The sequence below is a fragment of the Neolamprologus brichardi genome, chromosome 12 (genome assembly GCF_056152115.1).
Source record: "Neolamprologus brichardi isolate AB-2024 chromosome 12, ASM5615211v1, whole genome shotgun sequence".
NCBI lineage: Eukaryota > Metazoa > Chordata > Actinopteri > Cichliformes > Cichlidae > Neolamprologus > Neolamprologus brichardi.
The window spans coordinates 10905673-10929535 of NC_142115.1; the positions used below are offsets into that span (position 1 = coordinate 10905673).

At 39.8% G+C, this 23863-nt stretch overlaps 2 long non-coding RNA genes and 1 pseudogene across 2 annotated transcripts; all 3 read right to left on the minus strand.

The window, feature by feature from the left end:
* Positions 1-264: 264 nt before the first annotated feature.
* On the minus strand, positions 265-1087 carry LOC148100166 (uncharacterized). Its single transcript, XR_015719807.1, has 3 exons — positions 746-1087; positions 426-562; positions 265-339 (listed from the first exon to the last, which is right to left on the minus strand). It is a non-coding gene; the product is annotated as an uncharacterized LOC148100166 (long non-coding RNA).
* An 8464-nt stretch (positions 1088-9551) lies between these two features.
* LOC148100167 (uncharacterized) lies at positions 9552-17094 on the minus strand. Its single transcript, XR_015719808.1, has 5 exons — positions 17051-17094; positions 15401-15432; positions 14413-14444; positions 13143-13169; positions 9552-10607 (listed from the first exon to the last, which is right to left on the minus strand). It is a non-coding gene; the product is annotated as an uncharacterized LOC148100167 (long non-coding RNA).
* A 2371-nt stretch (positions 17095-19465) lies between these two features.
* LOC148100168 (uncharacterized) lies at positions 19466-20885 on the minus strand (annotated as a pseudogene).
* Positions 20886-23863: the final 2978 nt, after the last annotated feature.

Here is a 23863-nt window from a genome sequence, read left to right on the forward strand (position 1 = left end):
CTGTAGTGGGTATGCAAGTGAAGAGAGAGACTACATCAAAGGACACCATGAGAACCTTCACAGACATAACACAAGGGAAGACTTTTGATTTAATAACTAAGCTTAAAACAAGTGTTACCTTTGAATATTTGTGGGAAAAATCTGATGCTACCCCAAGAATACAAAGCCACACTGGAAATGATGACAGGCTTGCAGCCCTCTGTCTTCCTGGAGTGAGGTGCCTGATCAGTAGAAGTGAGTTGACAGAAGTCGGTGTCTAAGAGTGGCCAAACACTTATACTCTGTCCACTTTTGTAGAGTCTAAGAAGCTGGAATGCAGGCACACTGGACGAGCTTGTTCTAAAAAATACAGAAAAAGGAACATTTTATTTGTGTTAAGGCCTAAAAACTACAAATAAGTTATACAATGAACAATATTGAAATACCTTATAGGTGCTGCAGGCCACATAACCAGAATCCAGAGCAATCTCACACTCACATGATGGTGAGGAAAGACATGAGCTCTGCAATGAGGTTTGAATGTCTCAGTTGGGACACTGAAGAACTCAGAAGACAGCAATACCTGCACAGAGAGACAGAGTAGAAAAAGCATAGATTTGTAATCCATAATGTGAATTAAAACTCAAAAAGTGTCAACAAGTATAATCATTTGAGTGTGGAATTATTTATGCAATAAACAGGATTTAAATAAATTAATTGAATTAAAAGCACTGACATTTTTTTTATCAAAGATAAAGAATCATACCTCTCTCTGCTCTGAGGATCACTGAGCATCTCTGACAGGAAATACAGTTTCCTCAGTATCAGTCATAATTGATGGTCTCAGAGGTGTGTAGTGTGGCAGCATGATGATGGTCTCCAGATCAGGCAGGAGGTCAGGTGATGGGTGTGTCATCTTCTCCATTGAAGACACACTGGTATGGCAGTTCATAAAACAGCAGACTCTGTGTGGCATGTAGTTATCTGTGCAGTCCAGCACTGATGGATCAGGTTTGGCTCAGCAGTTCATGAAGATGGTGTTAAGATTTTGTTGTTTCAGCTGAGGATGGTGAAGTTTGAAGGTTTTGCCACAAAGGAGACTGTGCCCTGTCTGAAAAAATACATCTACAAAACAAGTGCTTATAACACCACCCACCCAGCTCAGCCCCCAAGTTTCTATGTAATGCTGTTATGGGGTTTCGGTTACTAAGTCTAATTAGTGCATCAGAAAGCGTGGGCTACACCTAAAGCCCACACTTTCTGATGTCTTTGTTTATTTGCAGCTTTTTCCAGCTGCTCAGAGAATTCTGACTTGGCCTTTATCCACCCAAACCCAAACCCACCCGGATAAAGGCCAAGTCAAACTCACACACCATACCAGCATTACATAGACACTTGGGGGCTGAGCTGGGTGGGTGGTGTTAAACTGTAGTCGGGAACATTCAGAAAACTATCCATGTACTTCTAAATCAGTTTTTATACACATGCTGTAAGCTGTACAAATGTTTTTCTCTACATAATGTATCATCATAGACATCTCTGGTAGCCTAAAGATAGTTTAAAACCTTTACATTTTTTTACCTGTAAAACATGATAAGCAAAACCTCATTCATCACAAAAACTTTTGATTCTACAAAATCTACTATAATCAAGAAAATATAATTGTCTGTATTTATTCATCTGACTCATAATAAATACCTGCATTTATAAAAAGATTTAGTCATTTAAAACATGAGAATAAAAAAAATGATGTTGGTTTAATAAATGTTGCAGCACATTTCAGATCAGAGGTGCATGATAGCAGATGTTCCCTGCTCTGCATGAAGTTCAGCCAATGATTTGGTGAAATGATTAATAACATTGCAATAAGAAAGGGTCTTCTGACAGACAGAGTAGGGAAGACACTTTTTTCAATGAAAAATCTTTTTCAGGCTCTACAATCAGTAAACTCTGTAACAAACATGATCTGTAATTGTTTCAAAACTCACCAGACGACTTCATGATTGGCTCAAGGACAGGACACAAAACACAGGGTTGTGGTAACTGTAATATGATCTCAGGACACCTGAATTGAGACGCTGCTGTGGCTGAGAAATGAAAATGAGGTCAAGCAGGGTGTTCTTGTCTGTAGTGGCAGAAGTGATCAGCTGTGAATACCCTCTCGACTGAAACTGCTCCAGAATCTGTTTTCTTCCACTCTGTAACTGGTTCTCATTAAAATCTCCACACACAATTATTGGGTGACAGTCCATTATTTCAAGTGAATCTAAAAGACTTACCAGGTTTTGCATGAATGGTGTCAAACTGTAGTCTGGAGGTCTGTACACAACAGCAATGAGCGCAGGGAATGGAGCCTGAACCTTCAACACTAAAAACTCAAGATCAGTGACATTATGCAGATACTGTTTTACCTGAACCTGAAAATGATTCCTCAAATACACAACAACTCCACCACCACTTCTGCTGGCCATGTGAGGAAAGTTTGTGTAGGACACATGTCTGTTGCGTTTGAACATGGTGTAGCCGTCCAAATGAAGACTATCTGCAACAAAGGAGCCTTGGAGGTGAGACTCAGTGAGACACAAAACATCTGCTAAACACATTTCATGATGACTCTTTATGTCACTGATGTGAGATGGCAAACCCTCCGTATTGTGATGGATCAGTGTAAGAGTGTCAGGTCTGCTGGCTGTTTCTCTGACCTGAAGAAGAGGCATCATTTCCTCAACACTGGCTTGTCTCATGGTTTGGAGCGCTGCAGTTACCTCGGGATTGGCGTAAATCTTGTTCTCATCCAAGTCCTGTAAATACAATCCACTGAGAGACGTCACCCTGCTGAGAGCAACATAAGCCATACCTGGTTCAAAAATGTTCTTCATTGAAACTACAGCTGTCTGTGTTGTAAGACCCTGAGTTTTGTGAATTGTGCAGGCGAATGCTAGCTTTACAGGAAACTGTCTGCGTACCGCTCCTTTAAACTTCAGACTCTCCTCTGCTCTCTCAATGTAAACCAGATCATCAGATGCTGCATTAGCACTGCGGTTGCTTCTTACAGGCTGCCGGTTGTCCATTCTGAGGCCCAGTTTAATTATTTGTCCATCATTTTCAGATCTCACCACCTTTACCAGTATACCAAAAGCACCATTGACTAAACCGTTTAGTGTGTCCAAGTTTCTGGTCAGCATGACTCGAGCTCCTTCAGCGACGTTCAGAGTGTCGGGTAAATTATTTCGCCCACCTGTAAATGGTTTGTCTCTTCGTGCCATTCTGCCTGTACGTTTATCCTTCTGGAAATCGTCTGCAGTGATGATTATGATGTTTGAATGAAGCTTCTTCAGGGTATCTGTGTTATGGGATTCCACATTCTTGTTGGTGGCATAAATGTGTAAGACCTCAGTTGGACATTCTTCTGGTGCAGTCACAGCCTGTGACAACAAATCTCTGTCGCACTGAGAAAGCTGGTCTGTCTTTTCTTTCACTCTAATCCTGTTCAACATCTCTGCAAAGGCAACATCATCTTTCTGACGCATGATCTCGGTTAGAGTGATCATCTGAAAATGTTCCTGCCATAGGTCAATCTGTTCTGGATCATAAACACAGAGAGGTTTAGACTGTCGCACTGGTGGCAGCTGGTAAAAATCTCCAACAGCTAAAACTGACATTCCACCAAAAGGTCTCTGAGTGCCTTTGATTTGTTTCAGTCTTGCATCCACATAAGCAAAAAGGGGTTTTGAAACCATTGAAATCTCATCAATAACAATAATTTCAGCATTCATCAGCTCAGATCTGACTTCATCCAGTTGGTTACCAAGTCCTTGAATGGGTGGTTTCAGACTCCTGGGTAGTTTCAGTAGAGAATGTAATGTAGAGCCATTGATAGAAAAAGCTGCTGTACCGGTAAATGACGCCAGTAAAACAGTTGGATTTGATATGTCAGCTTCTTCTGCATTAGCAGGCAGTCTGCTCAGGATCTTTGATGCTTCAGAGTGAATACATTTAATCAGATGTGACTTTCCAGTTCCTGCACCACCGTTGATATAGAAGAAAAATGGATCTGGGTTCAAACCACAAACTCGCTGAATACACCAGTCTCTTATGGCATAGAACACGCAGGCCTGCTTCTGGTTCAGATTCTGATACATTACACGTACCACAGCTGGATCTACTGCAGGTTGTTCTCTGATGGCTCTGATCTCTGTTACAGCATCAGACTGACGACTGTAGTCGGGAACGTTCTCCTGTTCGTTCTCATCATCATCATGTCTCTCAGGAAGATTCTCATCACATTGCAGCCTCACAACTTCAGATTCAGGAGCAAGATTACACCATTCATCGATCACAACGTCCCTATTTTGTTCAAACTCTTCCAGTGCACTCTCAATATCCTCAGAGTTCTTCTCATACTTGTCTTTATTTCTCTTTACTATCCTTTTCACAGACTCACTGTGGTCTGAACATGGAAGTCGTACACAACCTGAGTTGTAGAAGGACTGATAGGTTTGGAACCCTTGTGGTTTCAGTTCCTGCTCTGATCTGTGTGGAAGGTAAAGTCTCAACAGTCGACCATAATATTGCTCAGGATCTTTTTCCTGTGAACAGTGGTAATACCTGATTATAGCTGGTTTATCATTCTTTCGCCTTTGTACAAATCCAAGCTGGTTTAGAAGAGGAAGCACATCTTTTCCTTCATTTGGACCACTCACCAACCTGCACAGGGCAGCAAAATCAGCCAGTGACATTTCCTCATATTCTGGTGTCTCAGGTCTGCATTTGTATTTATCACTCAAACTTGTCATCCAAATATTACAACTGTCGTGTGTTGTGCTTTCCAGGTAGCTCATCGGGCGACTCATTTTTACTGGGTTATCATCTGTTGGTACAAATACAACACTGCGGGAACATTTTTTCATTTTTAGGCCACAGACTCGAGTCACACACTCCTGTGCGCTGATTTCTCTCTTTTTTGAGTAAGCCTGCATCACAGCTCTCATTTCATCACATTCATTGACTGTGTTCTTTGCAGAGTTATCAAGAACTGTCTTCAGGTATTCAGAGAGGCCAGATTCTTTCTTCGTTATATATTTACAGAGGTATTCTATACATGAATAGGCATTCAAAATTAATGAGACATCTAAATTAGAGTTCCAGGCTTCAAGCAGGTTAGGGTTGTAATTGTTGATCCAACAGTCCTTTGGGTCACGTTTCAGAATAAGAGCTGTTTTCTTGTTTATGTCTTGGAGGCATTGTTCATACTCATTCATTGTCAAGTTGCATCGTGACAGAATCTGCTCTATGGTGAGGGAAGCAGCTTCAGGTTCCTTCAGCAGGTTCATCAAAGGTCTGAGTTTGGCTTTTGCAGCTTCAGTGTCTGAATCCTCATCCTGTCTCACAATCATTGTTCTTGTGGCTGGTGGTTTTGGAAACCCAAATCTACAACCAGAGTTCACACTCTTAAAGCATGTTTTTGTGTGGTTTTTGCTGTGCTTTTGTAGTTCACTGACTTTTTTGTGCAGTTCAGGTTGTTTCTCTGGATCAGGGAGTTGAGCTGAGATGTATCTGTCCACAAAGTCACAGACAGTTTGGTCATCATCCACATCTACTTCTACCTTTTCTCGAATCCACAGCAACATGTGTATATGTGGACTACCTCTGTGCTGGAACTCAACTCTGTAAAAGTAATCAATGATTTCACCAAGGGGCTGTGCAGGAGAAAAAAGCAAATCTCTGAACAAAGCCTCAACACGCTTATCAAACATTCGCATGGTGGTTACTGGATTTGATCTTAGGATTTCACACTTTTCTGACCAGTCCAGGGCTTCAAAATCAACCTCTTCACCTTGCTGTCTCTTTATTGCTTGAATCACTTCAGGCCATCTCATCTCAGCAGCAGAGAAAGTGACAAAGAACTGAGGTGTTCCTATTTGACGAACCATACTGAATAAATCTCTGGTAGTTTTCTGCCAGTAAGCTGGAGTTCCTCTGAGTGGCTGCATAAATCTGATTGCATCTTTATTTCTTACCAGCTTCTCTACTTCTGTCTTACTTTGTAACATTCCTGATGTGATTTTGCGTCCATCTTTGGTCATAGTTTTACCTTTCCTTAGCTGTATTGTCATGCTGGAATTAGCCAAGTGTATTTCAGTGACAAACTGTGAGAAAAACAGGTAATTTGTATCTTTAGCAAATCTTGCATCAATGTTGAAAAGCCTTGACTTGAAGTAAGCACTCGGTGTGAGCTTGAGACGTCTCTTTTCATCCAGTGTACTCTGACCAGTAGGAAACTGCACAGGAAATGCCATGGCTTCCAAATGAGGAGTTCTGAAGAAGCTAACAGGATTGTTTCTTTCTGCAGGAGCCACACAATATGTGTTATCACTGAAACAGAGAATCTCTTCCGAAATGTCTACAGGCTGCAGACAACTTTCTAGAGCAAAACCTCCATTGTTTAAATCACTTTCTGGTTCATCTGGATTGATTTCCTCTGGTTGTTCATCACAGGATTGCATATTAATATCTTGGTCACTTTCAGACTCGGTTTCACACAAAAGGGCATCTTTTTCATACTTGTCGATTTCCATTAAATCAGCTTCATCATAATCATCACTTCCCATGCTGGCTTCATCACTGCTGTCATCATCAGGTAATGTTGGATCACAAAGCAATGCATCATCTCTGATAACAATATCTGTGTACTGTGGGTGAATCTGTTTGAGTTTACACAAGGCTTGAATGAGTTTAGACCAGGTGACAGTCTGGAACAGCTGATGGCCTTTGTAGCACAGTCGTCTTTTCAATTTCACCCTCATTATCTGTGATTGGCTTCTGAGTCTGGGTAAACATTCAACTGTTTGTTGGACCTCAGATGGTACACACACCACATTACCACGTATGAGTCTTTGTCTGCCCTTTGGAAGTGGAATAATCTTAGCAAATGGTATGCATTTGGCAATCAGATGTCTCTCCAGAATGTTGAGATCACACAGTTCAGCTGGAATATCCTGCAGTTCTAAACCATTGACAGCAGCAAGTCTTGGCATGCATCCACTTTTGAGGGAACTGTGACACGTGTGACAGATATACTCCTTTTTTCTCTCAACAGGAAAGCTGCAGCGATCATTACATGCTTCATCACACACATGAACAAATTTACCAGTTAGACACTGCTGAGCTACAGTTTGGTGTTTTGAGTAATTTTCTCTTTTGCAGATTTTCACCTGATTAGGAAAAGAAGCTTTTAGACAAACAGTACAAACATAAGATGGTGCTGACTTAATATTTGATCTGAAACGAGATATGGCCTCATTCATTAAAGTGTTATCTGGATGACACTGTAAACTTTCAGCTGGTCGATGCATCTGGCGATATTTTCGTTTTATGTTCATTGCACATCTGACATTATGCATCTGTCTGAAAGAAAAAACGTTCCAATATTTTACTCTCATTCGTTCTCTCATATTGTCCTTGTGTTGTTGCTGAAATTGTTTCTCTTCTCCATAACGCTTGGTCATGTAAGATAGTTTTTTCTGTTTAAATTCTTCGCTTTCTTTATATAGGTTATATACATATGTCCTCATGTAAGCTTTATGTTTCTCTCTGAATCCAGCACAAGTTCTGTATGTTCTTCTTATACGCTCTTTCTGCTTATCTCTGAATATGGGAGACTCTCTATACGTTCTTGTTATACGTTCCTTCTGCTTATCTCTGAATATGGGAGACTCTCTATATGTTCTTGTTATACGTTCCTTCTGCTTTTCTCTGAATAGGGGATTGTCTTTATATGTCCTTATGACACGTTCTCTTTTTCTCTCTCTAATTTTAGCACTTTCTCTATACATCTTTCTCAAATGTTCTCTGTGTTTCTCCTTATAGGTAGCATTTAATTTATACAGTTCATTTTTGTACAGACTCCTTTTCTGTCTGTGATCAGGATCATTAGACTTCCTAGTTGAGTTTTTTTTCTTTGTCTTGAAGCTTTCATCAAACCTGTACATCTGCCTTTCTTTCGTCTTCTGATTTTCCTTTCGTTGTGGTACTTTTTGTTGGGTCAATAATCTTCTCCTCATTTTTTGCCTTTGCTGTTTACTATATTTCAGCAGTTTATCTGAGAGTTCCTCTGTTATCTTAGTTGAACAGGAGGCAGTGCTTGAATCATTCTGAGGAACAGAATCTGGTGTTACCGGAGTTTCTCTCACAGAAGATGCAGAGGTTTCCTTTTCAAAATAATCAGAAGGATGATGGTTTTTTCCAGGAGCAGCTGTCTCATTTGAAGAATCAGCTCTGGGTGACATTACTTCACTGGTTAAATTCTTAATCACAGGTTTCCGTGTCTGCTCAGTGTATATTTCGGACTTTAATTCATGAACACGTTCATTTAAAGCTGGTCCTGGAGCACTTGTAGCTGTTTGTCTGTTTTCGGTGGTTTGATTAGCATCTCTTTTGTCAGCAGCGTTTTCACTGTGAAACTCGATGGGCTGTAGCTCATAAGTGCAGGTTGGTGCGATGCTAAACATTCGATACAAACGTTTGATCCTGTCAATCATGTCGTTAAGACGTGTGAATTTCAACATAACTGCAGTTCCACCACTTACACTTAGCGACAATGGCATTCCTGTAGACTTACGTGGGTGAGGGTCAAAATATGCATATTCACCAGAAGTCAGCCTGCAAACTGCGATGACTGTTCCTCCCATGACTAGCAAAGCGTAACGAATGTCTGAAACCAAACACTGTAGTCCCTGTTCAAGGCTCGGAAGATGATCTGTACCATCGAATGTGCCATAATGAGCAAACTGAGACATGTCCACTTGATACTCTTGTCTGCGGCTGGTGACCACTGAGGGAAGCTCATCACAGGCTAGAAACACGCTGTTCACAAACCTCTTTCTGGCATCTGAGTACACTGCATGGCCTTTGTCCAACACACGGTTAAGATCTGCTCTGGTAATGAATTCATCCTCGTGTAAGAATGACAGGAAAATCAAACTGTTAGCCATGCATTGCTGATTCCGGTACTTTCCATACTTAGGAGAGGCCTGGCTTCGGGATGCACAGATACTACTCACTCGTGGATGACTTTCAGTGTTTGTAACTTCTACATGAGACGGTCCTGGACCATCATGCTGTGTTTGTACAGTTACCTGGGGTTCAATATGGATTACCTGCATAACTTCAGGCTCTGGGACAGACACTGAGGGAACACCTCTCTTTACCACATCTGCATAAGACACTGTGGCTGTCTGAACACTGCTCTGCACTTCTGTGCTGGGAAAAGTTGAAACACACACCTTTACCTGCTCACTGCTCTGAGAAACATTCACCTGTTCTTTCTCCTTCTGACGTCTAAGCTTCTGGGACTGCGACCTTTGACCTTTTCTTGGCATTTTGCTGAAGTACAACCTGGAGCTTATATGTGGTTATACACAAATATAAACAAAACTCAACCTTGAAACACAGAAAAACGTATAACTCCTGAAGTTACTGTTAAATCTGAGAAATGTACTATTATACTACTTTAAAATGTTTTTTATGAATATATAAACAGATGTTAAAAAGCTGATTTGTACTCCAAACTCAAAATAAAGGAAATTCAATGTTCTCTGGAAACAATTTGGTCCGTTTTATTGTAGCTCTTTTAGAAACGGTATAATTTTACTTCTTATATATTTTTAACCAGACTGGTAAATAAATACAACTTCTGTAAAATGATATGCAGAATAAATCTCAAAAATCAACAGGCTATAATAAAAGTCTTAGCTCTTAGGGAGTTTATGTAAATCTTTCAGATATCTAAAATTTAAATCAAATATATGGAGCTTTGGTGGTGTGGTGATAAGATGACTGGCGATGAGGATTCTTCAGCTGGATGTTCTGCAGCAGTCAGGAAACAGGAAGTCTGGGTCCTCAGGCGCTTCTCGATGACAATACTAACTGAATACTTACACTGAGTGACAAAATGGGTTTGTCCTTAAATAATAATACTATAAACTTGCAGTCAAATGTTATAGCCAATGAGACAGACTAGAAAAATGTATTTGGATCTAATTTATTATTTATCTGAATGTATGTATTACAAAATAACCAGATTGTCTTATTACAAATAAACTTTTAAAAAGGTGATATTTTATATAATTGATCAAAGTAAGCCAAACTAGCAGTGTTAATTCCAAAGTCTAATGCAAAATTAAAATGACAAATGTAGGGCTGTGTAAGTAGTTTCTACTATAAGTTCTACTGTACTGTAATTCTACTACTGTAGCAAAATGACTGAATGTGAGAGTTTAATGACAGGAAAGAAGGAGCAGTAAGAGCAGAGATCTCTCAGAATTCTGTAACAGATAGATCAAGTACTGGTAACTTGGATTTCTGAAAACTTGGATTCTCAAAACTGGGATTCTCAAATTAGATAGAGCAGTAGAGATAGAGGGATACAAGATGGAATGGCTGTCAAATTAGATAGAGCAGTAGGGATAGAGGGATACAAGATAGAATGGCTGTCAAATTAGATAGAGCAGTAGAGATAGAGGGATACAAGATAGAATGGCTGTCAAATTAGATAGAGTCGGGAGAGTGATAGGATGGACAGAATTGCTTATAATGATAGAGAGAGAGGATCTTCTGCAGCAGGTCACCTGTAAGACACAAAAGGCCTGGAATTAGTCGTATTTCCAATATGCTTGGATTTACCATATTCTTCAGACTATATGGCACACCTAAAATCCTGTCATTTTCTCAAAAATATACAATGTGCCTAGTGTATTGATTCTGGTTATGCTTACTGACCTCGAACGGGGTTTCTGTGGTACACAGCGCTCAAAATTCTGTCAAATATTTTAGTAAGACTTCTGTAAGCTACAAAGCTGCGCTGCTTGATGTATTGTCAGAGCATTATGGCTACCATAGTCAGGACCCTCGCAGAGTAATTTCTACGGTGCTTCAACATAACATTATGGTGTGTGTACAAGGACCTGGCACGTGCTAAGAGACATGCTTATGAAGCAGATTTCAAACTGATCAACCCATGAAGAGTTGATGGATTTGTGGATGAGGAGTGAACTGAAAAAGTGAGTGTATTGTTCTGTATTTTACAACAATAAACAATAAACTAACAACAATAAACTAAGTCTATAAACTTACACCAAGATGTGCTGCTACAATCACTTACTGTAAATATTATATGGTCCAACAAAACCAACACACTGAGGTTAGAGCAGACAGTTTCAGGCCACCTGCTTTAAACACTTCAGATCCACTCAACTTACATTTATCCCACATAAAACGTGCCTTAATCCCCAAAATTCTCAAATCCCTGTGTCTGTGTGTACTTGCTTGGGACAACAGTATATCATAATATCTGGGGTTCCATTAACATAAAAGTAAACCATTTACTCTGTATGAATTTTGGCAAAATGAGAAATTTGGAGACAGCTAGTTTCTACGCAGCAGTTTCTACATATTTCAGTCACATTTGGGGCATGTTTGACACACAGCAATAAGCACTCCCCTAAATCTATGATAAACTTATCATAGCTGATATTAAGGCCTAATTAGCAAAATTTAGTATGATGATAATTTCTTTGTAGATCATTTCATGATAAAAAGAACAGAAATGAGTGCTGTATCTGAGCTGTTGCATGTAAGATCTTTGCTGGAGATTCCCACATTTCTTAAACAAACAAAGAAACAAACAAACATGACTTTCAGACACAGTTCATCTTTTGTAAATTAGGCCAGGATTATTTTCAAAAAACAGCCTTGATAAAAATATCAGGCCACTATAAAATTTCTTATGTTTATGTTTTCATCCCACCTATATTTTGCAAGTCATTATGACAAATTACAAAAAGCAGTTTTCAGGCAGTGATTTAAGGGAAGAAGCTTTTGAAATCCACAATGCCCTACCACCAGTGGTCTCAAACTCTGGTCCTTAAGGCCTGGTGTCCAGAAACATTTCTGTGTCCCTGTTGCAACACACCTGAATAACATTAGTAGGTCATTAGCAAACCTCTACAGAACTTGACTACATGCTGAGGTGGTAATTCAGCCATTTGATTCATTTTATAGCAGCTCATGAGTGAATGAACATGATGTAATGAAAGTACTTTTAGAAGTACATTTTTCCAAACACTTAAATTACTTAAATTTTAGTAGTCTTAGGGGATGCCACTTCAGCATACAGTCAAATTCTATACTCTTACTAATGACCTACAAATGTTATTCAGGTGTTTTGTAACAGGGACACGTGGAAAAGCTTCAGGACACTGGCCCTTGAAGAGTGGAGTTTGAGACCCCTGCCCTATGTGAATACAGAAATTGTCTCTAAACTGCTAGTCGTGAGCTGCTCTAATGTGAAACAGATATAGTTCTGTAAAGGTTTACTAAGAGATTTCTAAGGATTTGGAGACCCCAGAAACAAAAACCCTCACAGATGTTGTAGCTGAACAGGCAAAAACAAGTTGCCTAATAATATCTCGATGATAACCAAGAGCTGTGCTGACTAACTGCACTAAACTGAATCATCTATAGTGAGAGAAAAACACCAGCATTAAAGTCAAACATGGTGCTGTTACTGTGATGTCCCAGAGTTCCTTTACTACTTCAGGACCTTCAGGACCATCAACTCATCAGGTCCTGAGCTTAAGTTTAATCACACTTAGGATTTGCAGCAGGAAATTGATCTGAAGCACACAAGCAAGTCCAATTGAATGAATGAAACAAAACTCTTGGTGTAAACTAATCAGTCTGGACTTTAATGAAATTAAGATACTTGGTATGACTTGAAAACCCTATATTGGGCCTTAATTACGACTTTTTCCTTTTCTTTTTTTGCCTGTCCTGTTTGGATCTAATTAAGACAATTCTGAAATTATAGTGGACCAAAATCCCCCAGTGATGTAAACCAGTCATTACCAGTTACTGTAAATGCTTGATGGTAATTGTTGCTATCAGGGCATCCACAGCTGGGTATTAGAGACCAACATGTTTTTACATTAGACCAGGTTGTTCTGGTTCAAAAATGAAATCATCACTTTAAAACTGCTTTTTGTATTTATCCAGGTCATCCTTGTTAGATGATTTGAAACATGTGAAAAAAGCATAAACAAAATAAATCTGCAAGGAAGAAAGACCTTTCTCAGCACTGTACCGCAGACAAAACCTTTACTTACCAGACTTGAGACGATCAGATCAGTATCCTAGAGAAAGGAAACAACACATCAGATCACTGTTTAATGACTTACACTGTTGAACCTCTTCACACACAATCCAATTTACTGTGACGTGAAATAACTAGTGAAATCCTCAATTTCTTCAAGCCTTTATGAACTCACTGTAGTCTAAAGAGGACAAACTTTAGTTACAGAGTCTCACATGGCAATAACATGTGTAATAAAGGCATGCATACTACAGAAGTGCAAAGAAGAGGCAGCAATATTTGTTGGTACAGATTATGGCTTTTTAGCTCCATCATTTTCTATCACAAGTCAGTGCTTAATAAAGTGTGAAAAAAACCACAACTGTTAACCTCATTTCAGATGAAAAATGTTGAATACCATTTAAAAACAAACAAACAAACAAAAAAAATTATAATCAACGGAAAACCTCATCAGGTTTTAGTTCTGATCTGAATATTGAAATCCTAAAATACATGTAAATTTTGACATGTCATAGTAACAACAGTGGCACACCATTTTTGCAATTAAAATTTCTTAAAAATTATAATAAAAAGTCCTTCCATTGTACCTGTTGGCAGGAATCTTTTTGTATTTTGCAATATTTCCCTTTTATATATAATTTTCAAACACATTGTATCAAGCAAATTATTAAGAAACTAATTTAAACTTAGTGTATATAAATTACACACAGGCTTTAACATACACAACATTGCCTACTCACAACTCTGGTTCTCTTAGTTTTTTTTATTATTGCTTAAATGTTTAACCTACCACTTCTATTCACTCAGGCAAAAATACTTCTATAGTGGTCTGACTTTAATGTAATACATAAGCAGAATATGAGTGAAGATATAAATCAACAACTGTGGTGCTCTTAAGTGTTTAAGCTACCACTTACACTAACTCACCTAAAATGCGTTCATAGTTGTGTCTGCTACGTAAATCCACAAACAAACGGAGAACACGAACAACTGTATAAAAACAGTTGTTCGTGTTCTGTATAAATATACTGTATAACAACTGTATAAAAACAGTTGTTTGTGTTCAAACATAAAAATCAGACATAAATGGCCTGTTAAACTTCAGGGACAGTCAGAGGTCATGTGTGGGGCCTTTGCTGCTACAAGGTATAAATTCTGACCATTTGTTTTTTCCCATCAGTAAATGGTAATGTCACAAAAACCAAACTACGTTAGGTAAGCTGCTAAACATGTTACACAGTGACAATGTCATATTACTGCAGTTACAATTGCTGCTTACTTACCAGCAAAGGCAAAACCGAAGTTCTGTTTCACTCTGTGTAACAAAAGAACAAAAATACAGAATCAGGCAACTGAAATCAGCATCAGAGTCAATACTGCATCACAATCTGTAGTGAAAAAGAATCTGTTAAATTCTTTGTTTACAACAGCTTTACTATAAACACCCCATCTTCTCTTTCTGCACCTTATTAAAGATTTCTGTCTTTACTAAAGTGATGTGTCGTTTTATCCATCTGCAGTAAGCCACAAAAATTCCTCATTAACGTAAAGCTCTAATACTTTGGTGCTATTACATAACACAGCAGATACCACAAGCAATGATTTGCTCGCACTGCACACTTGATCAAATGATAACATCATAGTTTCAAAGCATGCAACAATCACAAATGATACTTGATACTATAAATGCTTGATGGTAGTTCTTCGTATCAGGGCTTCCACAGCTGGGTATTAGAGACCAGCATGTTCTCACATTAGAACAGATAGCTCTGGTTTGGTTTTCTCTGCTTCATACGTGAAATCATCACTTTAAAAATGCTTTTTTGTATTTATTCATATCATCCCTGTTAGATGATTTGAAACATGTGACAAAAAAGCATGAACAAAATAAATCTGCAAGGAAGAAAGACTTTTCCCAGCACTGTACCTCAGACAAAATGAACTCATTTTAGTCTAAAGAGGGCAAAATTTAATTGCAGAGTCTCAAATGGCCTTAACATGTGTAATAAAAACATTAATTACTACAGAAATGCTTTGATAAGCCTTTAAAATTAAAATTAGACATAAATGGCCTATTAAACTTCAGGGACATTTTTAGGGACACTCAGAGGTCTAGTGGGGGGGCTTTACTGCTTATAAATCCTAAATGTGTTTTTGTCACTGAGCAAATGGCAAGATATCACAAAAAGCCAAACTATTGTATGTAAATTTCTAAACATGTTACACAATCCCAATTTCATATTGCTTCAGTTACAATCACTGTTTACTTACCAGCACAGGCAAAACCAAGCTTCTATTTCACTCTGTGTAACAAAAGACAACGAGCAAAAATACAGGATCAGAAAACTCAAATTAGCATCAATACTGCATCACTCTCTGTTGTCAAAAAGATTCACTAAACTTCTTTGTTTACTACAGCTGGAATACAAACAACAACTCTCCTCTGTTTTCTTTGGTCTACATCTCATTTAAGATTGCAATAACACTCATACATGAAAAACTGCACGATATATTTTTAAGGCTTTAATGTTTAAGGTGGTCTGCATTCAAATTCAACTTCCTAAAATATTATCAACTGCACATAGTATCATTAAATATGCTGTAGTTTTAAAATAAATATCTATGTACCATACTAATAATAATATACTGCCATATTTTATTTATGTGAAGGTGGGCTGATGTTTATTTCATTAATTTTCCACAAAGTGAGAATTTAAACTGTGCTGCAGATTTAGGTTGGCACAAACAAGCCTTTGTTAAACAGTTCTTACAAATTAAAGTCTCCTGTTTAGGTGTTCCTATTATTCTTGGGCTATGTCCACATGTACACGGGTACTTTTGAAAACGGAGATTTTTCTATGCGTTTGCACCTTTCGTCCACACTTAAACGGCGTTTTCGGTGACTGAAAACAGAGATTTCTAAAAACGCTTGCCAGAATATTTTTGAAAACTCCATTTTTGCATTTATGTGTGGACAGGAAAACGGAGAAAACGCAGCAGCGCCTTTTTTTGACGTCACACTGTGCGCCACGTTATTATTTCGGTGAAATGCATTTCTACAATACTGTTAATTGTACTCGCTGCAGTGTTTAAATGCTTACATATACACACAGTTACTGTCCCCCCACACATATGACTCGGTTCTGCTTTTATGCCCCATCTTTGTTTGCCATTTCCCACCGAGGCTTCTAGACTTCTGATTGGCCAACATTTCTACAGGTTAGGAATATATCGCCATCTGTTGCTTTGGCATGTTGCCAGCAGCGTTTTCCTTCATTTCTGCATTTACGTGTGGACGGGATTGTTTTTTAAAACGAAAACGGAAAATCTCAGTTTTCAAAAATACCCCTGTATGTGGGGACATAGCCTATGTTTAATCGTCAGTTTCTCCCTCCCTCCTTTCTCTTAATTAACCCACAAGACCTGGACAAAGGTGACTCTTTTTCTCCCGTGTTCGGTCAAAGGCGGTAAAATGGCTCCTTTGATCTTGCCGACAGCCGAAACTGAATCTATAGGGTTCGTTAAAAACGTTACAGCCTAAAGAATGAGGCTGTTTTAACCAACTGATTTGTGAAGAGAGCTAACTGCACCTTATTTAACAGACTGAAAAACAGGAACACACCAAATGTAATTAATAAAACAACACAATAACCGTGGTTTACAGTCAAATGAATTATCTTCATTTCACACTGGGCTCATAAGAGCGCTAGGGGTTAGCATTGGGTTGTTAGCGTTAGCTCATCAAACACTGCTTTTACATACAAAAATGACAATTCTCCACTAAAAAGCAACCATTGTGTTACTTTAATATGAGTTATACCTCGGCTGGCTTTATAAATCACCAACAAGAACTCGTTAAATCGCGCAAACAGAGTATAGACATTTAGGAGAGGAGAGGAGAAGCAGAACAGCAGCACTTACCGAGAGCGGACTCAACAAAGTGTGCAGAGAGGCGGATGTCAGCCAGTCAGGTAAAAGATGAGGCGTTCACGGGTAGTAGGAAATTACAGTATTACACACAATGGGCATTGTAAACATTAAAAATGTTAAATATTTTATACAATATTTATTTGCTACAGAAAAAAACTAGCAGAACTTTAATTCTATAAGTTGAATAAATATTATTAGAAGGCTCTTCTCCTGAACACCAACACCAAAGAGCTGGTGATAGAGTTCACCAGACAGAATACTATAAAAAGCAGAAATACTATAAAACGCACAAATACTATATTAAGCACAAATAATATAAAAGGCAGAAATACTATAAAACGCACAAACAGTGGCGGTCCTAGCCTGTTTGGCGCCCCGGGCGAACACTCCCTCTGGCGCCCTCCTTCCACCCCCCCACCCCCCACCCCCCCCCCCACACACACACACACACACATATAAAACATATTAAGGATTATACATTAACATAAAACTGTTGTCGGAACCATACCATACATAACCCCAGGGCAGCTGTGGCTACAACCGTAGCTTGCCTCCACCAGTGTGTTAATGCGAGAGTGAATGAATAGTGCCATTGTAAAGCGCTTTGGGTGCCTTGATAAGCGCTATATAAATCCAATCCATTATTATTATTATTATTCATTATTAATAAAGTATTCTGATTCTGATCCTGATTGTTTCAGGATGACCTGCCATTATCCAATGACACATCTGCTTACCTGCATCTTTTGCTTGTTTCTCCTCCTCTTCTTTTCTATTTTTTCTAAACTGAGGACCTGATGGCTTTGAACTTTTCTTGTCCATCTTACATTGGTTTTAATTTTGCACTCCAGTATGAACACAAATCCCCCAACTCGAGGATCGCCACAACATAACCTAATAGACCTACACCTTAGTTCACAGATTCACTTTGTCTAGGGTTTATTTCTGGGATTTCACACAACCCAGGATTCAAATCATGAATACATAATGGGCTTGGATTTACAACATTATGAATGAAATGTGTTCTATTTGGAAGCAGCAGGCCCCCCTCCCCTTTCGATGGGTTGTGTGTAAGACTTTAAATAATCAAACTGTAAATTATAAATTTTCAATTGTTATTGATGTTATTGATTTTCTTACTCTTCTTATATTTATTGTTTGTTTACTTGCACTGCTGTAACTGGTCATCTCGTCTCTCTATATACTGGACTGTATGTGGCGGAGATGACAATAAAGTTTACTTTGACTTCAGCAGCGAGCAGGCATACCGAGGGCTCTCGCGCTCACTTTTCGCGTATAGAATTTCGAAAAAACATTGGCGCAAATTATAAGTCTGTATCATAATGTCTGGTATTTTCGTGTTTGTTGTTTTGTTTTTATTATTATTATTTTGCGAGTTGGTTATTAGATGCCGCTCCAGCCAGCCAGAGAATCCCCCGCTGCCCCGCCCTCTCCTCCCTGTGCCGCAAGCAGCAGGCGCACCTCACAAACGGAGGGCGTCCTTACTCCCAGCAAATGAGCGATAGAAAACCGATCGGTGCCTATGACATTCCCAATATGCGCTGGCTGATGTGGGGTAGCATGAGTACGAGCAATTTTTTATTTTTTTTTGCCGATGCCCGTTATGCCGCCCCGGGCAACAGCCCGTGTCGCCCGTATCAAAAACCGCTACTGCGCACAAATACTATATTAAGCACAAATACTTTATTAAGCACAAATCCTATAAAAAGCAGAAATACAATAAAAAGCAGAAATACTATAATTTGACAGAAATACTATGTTTCAGCACAAATACTCTGGTTTAGCACAAATATTATAACATAGCAGAAATACAATTATATAGCAGAAATGCTATATTTAGAAAGAAAAATATAATATAGTAGAAATACTATAATTTAGCAGAAATACTATATTAAGCACAAATACTATATTAAGCACAAATACTATATTGTCACGGTATGGCATGGCAAACCGTGGGGGGTGTGGGGAAGGAGGACCCAGGCGCGGTGCTCTGTGTATAAACAGTGCGTTTATTTACAGTGTGTGGAAATAACAACAATAAATTCCCGTGCTTTCCCCAGACTCCCGTGTCGTGTCTTCTCCCAGTGTTTGTGCTCTCCGCTCCCGTGTCTCAGCACTCCCCGTGCTGGCTGCTGTCTGGCACTCCACCCCTCTCCTGGGGACACAATAGAAGCAGCCGTCAGGACACATACAATCGCGGGCATACACACACACTAACCAAGCTCAGACCCAGAACCCTGACAGTACCCCCTCTCTAAGGGTCGGCACCCGACGACCCCAAAACAAAAACAAAACCACAACCAACCCAGGGCGGTTGGCGGGGGGTCCAAGACGGAGGGCCAGAACCAAAACAAGCAAAAACAACAAACAACAAACCCTCCCAGGTCACAGTCCCAAAGTCAGACCACGCATCCCGCAGCGGCGAAAAAAAAAGAAAAACGCCACAAAACAGTCTCAGGCGGCCTACCTCGGGTCCCGTGATGGCAGTAGGACGCTTCAGGCGGCCGACCTCGAGTCCTGTGGGGGCAGCGTTGCAGCTCCGGCGGGCGGCCATGTGTCCGGCAGCAGCGGCAAAACAGTCCCGAGGGCCTGCCACTGATAAAGTGGCGGCGAAACTGCAGCTCCGGTGGCTTGCCACGCGTCCAGAGGTGGCGGCGCCGTACATCCGGCGGCCTGCCAGAGGTCCGGCAGTAGCGGCAAAGCGGTTCCGGTGGCCTGCCCCGGATCCAGTGGCGGCGGCGCTGCTCCCCAGGCGGCCCGCCCCGGGTCCAGTGGCGGCGGCGCTGCTCCGGTGAGCAACAGCGAGGAGTGGCACATGGCCTATGAAGCGCTGGTCGCTGACGTGGATGCGCTGGACATGGATGGCGTGGAGGTCCCTCCGGCACACTGACCTCCAGTTCTGGCTGAGCGGGTCTCTCCGGACCTCCGAGCTCCTTCGGTGGCAGCGCGGGGTCTCCTGCTCGTCGCTCTCCTGCTCGCTGAGCTCCCCCGACTGCGGCTCCTCCCGCTCGCCGAGCTCCGGCGCGGGCTGCACCTGCTCGCCGAGCAGCGGCGCTGGCTTCTCCTGCTCGCCGAGCAGCGGCGCTGGCTTCTCCTGCTCGCCGAGCAGCGGCGCTGGCTCCACCGGCTCGCCGAGCTCCTCCGGCAGCGGCGCTGGCTCCACCTGCTCGCCGAGCTCCTGCTCGCCAAACTCCTCCGGCTCGCCGAGCTCCTGCTCGGGCAGGGCGAGCTCCTCCGGCTCGCCGAGCTCCTGCTCGGGCAGTGCGAGCTCCTCCGGCTCGCCGAGCTCCTGCTCGGGCAGGGCAGGTCCGGGTGGCGACGTAGCAGCCGGTGAAGAAGATGGCAGAAGGGTGACTGCAGGCGGATGAGATGACGGCGGTGCCACAGCTGCAGATGTTGAAGCAGCGAGTGGTGTGGAGACCTCTGACCGAGGTGATGTTACCTGCGCTGTCGGCTCGTCCACTGCAGACACAAACACAGATGGTGAGGGAAATGGAAAATTGTCCGTACTACTCACCACAGCCGACTCTTGAGAAGTTCGTGGATTAGGCTGCGGTGAGGAAAGCCGGCGGCGCGAACGTCGTTTCCGTGTAGACGTCGGGGCCGGCATCTCAGGCTGTGAATCCACCAGCGGTCCGGGCCGGTGAGCACCCTGAGGAGGAGAGTGGAGGTGGAGGGTGGAAAGCAGGAAGTCCAGGACAACTGGATTGAGGGAGTCCACCAACCAGGGGAATTTAACAAGCGTCTCCACATATGTACAAGCATAGAGCAAAAGGGGAAGTAACACCAAAAATACATAAGATATAACTAGTCCATAACTGCTCAGGGATCCTGGGTTGCTCAGACCCAGAACCCTGACATATATTAAGCACAAATCCTATAAAAAGCAGAAATACTATAATTTAGCAGAAATACTATATTAAGCACAAATACTATATTAAGCAGAAATACTATAAAAAGCACAAATACTATAAAAAGCAGAAATACTATAAAAAGCAGAAATCCTATAAAAAGCAGAAATACTATAATTTAGCAGAAATACTATAATTTAGCAGAAATACTATATTAAGCAGAAATACTATATTAAGCACAAATCCTATAAAATGCAGAAATACTATAAAAAGCAGAAATACTATAATTTAGCAGAAATACTATATTAAGCAGAAATACTATAATTTAGCAGAAATACTATATTAAGCACAAATCCTATAAAATGCAGAAATACTATAAAAAGCAGAAATACTATAATTTAGCAGAAATACTATATTAAGCAGAAATACTATATTAAGCACAAATCCTATAAAATGCAGAAATACTATAAAATGCAGAAATACTATAATTTAGCAGAAATACTATAAAAAGCAGAAATACTATCATTTAGCACAAATACTATAAAAAGCAGAAATACTATAATTTAGCAGAAATACTATATTAAGCACAAATACTATATTAAGCACAAATACTATAAAAAGCACAAGCACTATTAAAAGCAGAAATACTATAAAAAGCAGAAATACTATAAAAAGCAGAAATCCTATAAAAAGCAGAAATACTATAATTTAGAAGAAATACTATAATTTAGCAGAAATACTATATTAAGCACAAATCCTATAAAAAGCAGAAATACTATAATTTAGCAGAAATACTATATTAAGCCCAAATACTATATTAAGCACAAATACTATAATTTAGCAGAAATACTATAAAAAGCAGAAATACTATAAAAAGCAGAAATACTATAATTTAGCAGAAATACTATATTAAGCACAAATACTATATTAAAAGGCTTTCTCTCTCTCTCTCTCTTTCTCTCTCTCTCTCTCTCTCTCTGTCACACACACACACACACACACACACAAACACACACACAGAAAGAGAGAGAAGCAAGTTTGTAGGTCAGTCAAGCAGCCTGGGAGCTGCTAAATTTGAATCCACCAATCAGAGAGGCTGTCTACTTTTTCCCGCCAAAACAGGTGCAGCCATTTTTACACACGTAGCAGAGAGGCAGGATTTTTGCAGTCTATTTCTCATAGTGAGGACTAAACTCAAACAAATGACCATAATTTCCTAACCGTAGGGGCTAGAACGGTCATTCTTACACCGTTTTGTTCAGAAGAGATGGGGGAATCTTCAAGTGTTGACAATTTATCATTAAAATATGAATTATTAAAGATATTTGACTTCTAATGCACCATAACTGAGTAGAGGCGAAGCGAAAACTGCCTTGACTTGCCCTCAAACAACGCTTTCTAACTCTAAATCTATTTGGAGTATCGATATCATTCTTTCACCGTAAGAGACAGCAGGCTTTGGTGAACAGTCATGGAAATCTTCAGGTCTCTGTGGAAATCCAAAAAAAAGATATGACGAGAGAAAAAATTGCCTCATTTCCAGAGTTTGAAAGCTGAAGAAATCTGAGCAAAGGACGAATTTCCTACCCTCAAACAAACGTAATTCATGGCCAAATGGTAATAGGTGAGAAAAAAATTCTTGAATTGTGAGCGTCAGGAGTGTCTGAAGATATACTGGGACAAGCCTCATGTTTTAACTTTGCTTCGTTAAGGAGATATGACGATTCGAAAATGCCTCTCATTACAGAAATCAAGCGGTGATTTTGAACAAACTCTCCATTGACTTTCTATGGAGAGTTTTCCGACTTTGTGTTGGTCTGAGGAGATTTGCCAAAATTCTATAAATCTCACAAAAATGATGGTGACATTTTCTGAAAGCCAGCAAAAATACCTACGTTTTGATGTATAATTTGTGGAAGTTGAGTGAAAATTGAGCAAGTAGCAAGAAGTTGTTCGGACATGAAGAGAAGACTGCGAAACCTACAGTGGAACGCTGAAAGCCAAGTGCATAGCAACCATAACAACGCATGTATTTTGTGAAAAATCACAATTTTGCAACTCAAAACTTTAAGAGGGATAAAAATAAAACGGTAAAAGATTTGAAAAAGCTGATTTATAGCTGAATAGCCCAATAATTTGAGAACATTTTAAAGTTTGAATGGTTGTTCTAAGTGAAAATATGAGGAAGTAGTTAAGTTTCAAAAACAAGCAAATTTTAGCAGAATTGCAGAAGTTTCCCATTCATTTCAATGGGACAAATTAAAGGAAAAAAGCTTAATATTTTAAAAAGTATAATAGTGAAAAATACCAAAAGATATAGCACACATTAGCAGAAATAGCAGAATAGTTTAAAATTTGAATGGTGAAAATAGCACAAAAATTGTGGAAGTAGTTAAACGGCGAAAAACGTACGGAAGTCCTAAGAATAATAATAATAAAGAATAAAGAGAAACAGGAAAACAATAGTGTGGATGCCTTAAAGCATCCACACAACTAGAAAAATTTGCATTTCCTGCGAAAATGCAGTGTGGATGCTTTAAAGCTGAAGCTGTCTGCAAAAACTAGCTGAAAAAGCTGAAAAGTTGCAGAAATTGTAAAAACTTTGCAGAAGCAAAGGAACTTTGCTAAAAAGTAATAACTTAGCAGAACTGCAATATCTTAGAGGAAACATAATACTTGGCAGAAATACAATAGCATAGCAGAACTTGGCAGAAATATTGTAACTTACCAGAAACATGATAACTTCTCAAATATACAAGAATTTAGGAGAAATAGTATAAGATAACAGAAAGAATATATTTACCCCAAAATACTTTAACATTACAGAAACACTATGTTTTACAAAAATAGTACAACATAGCAGGAATACTGTGATTTACCAGAGACACTGTGATTAACTATGAATATTGTAATTTTAAATTAATACTATGTT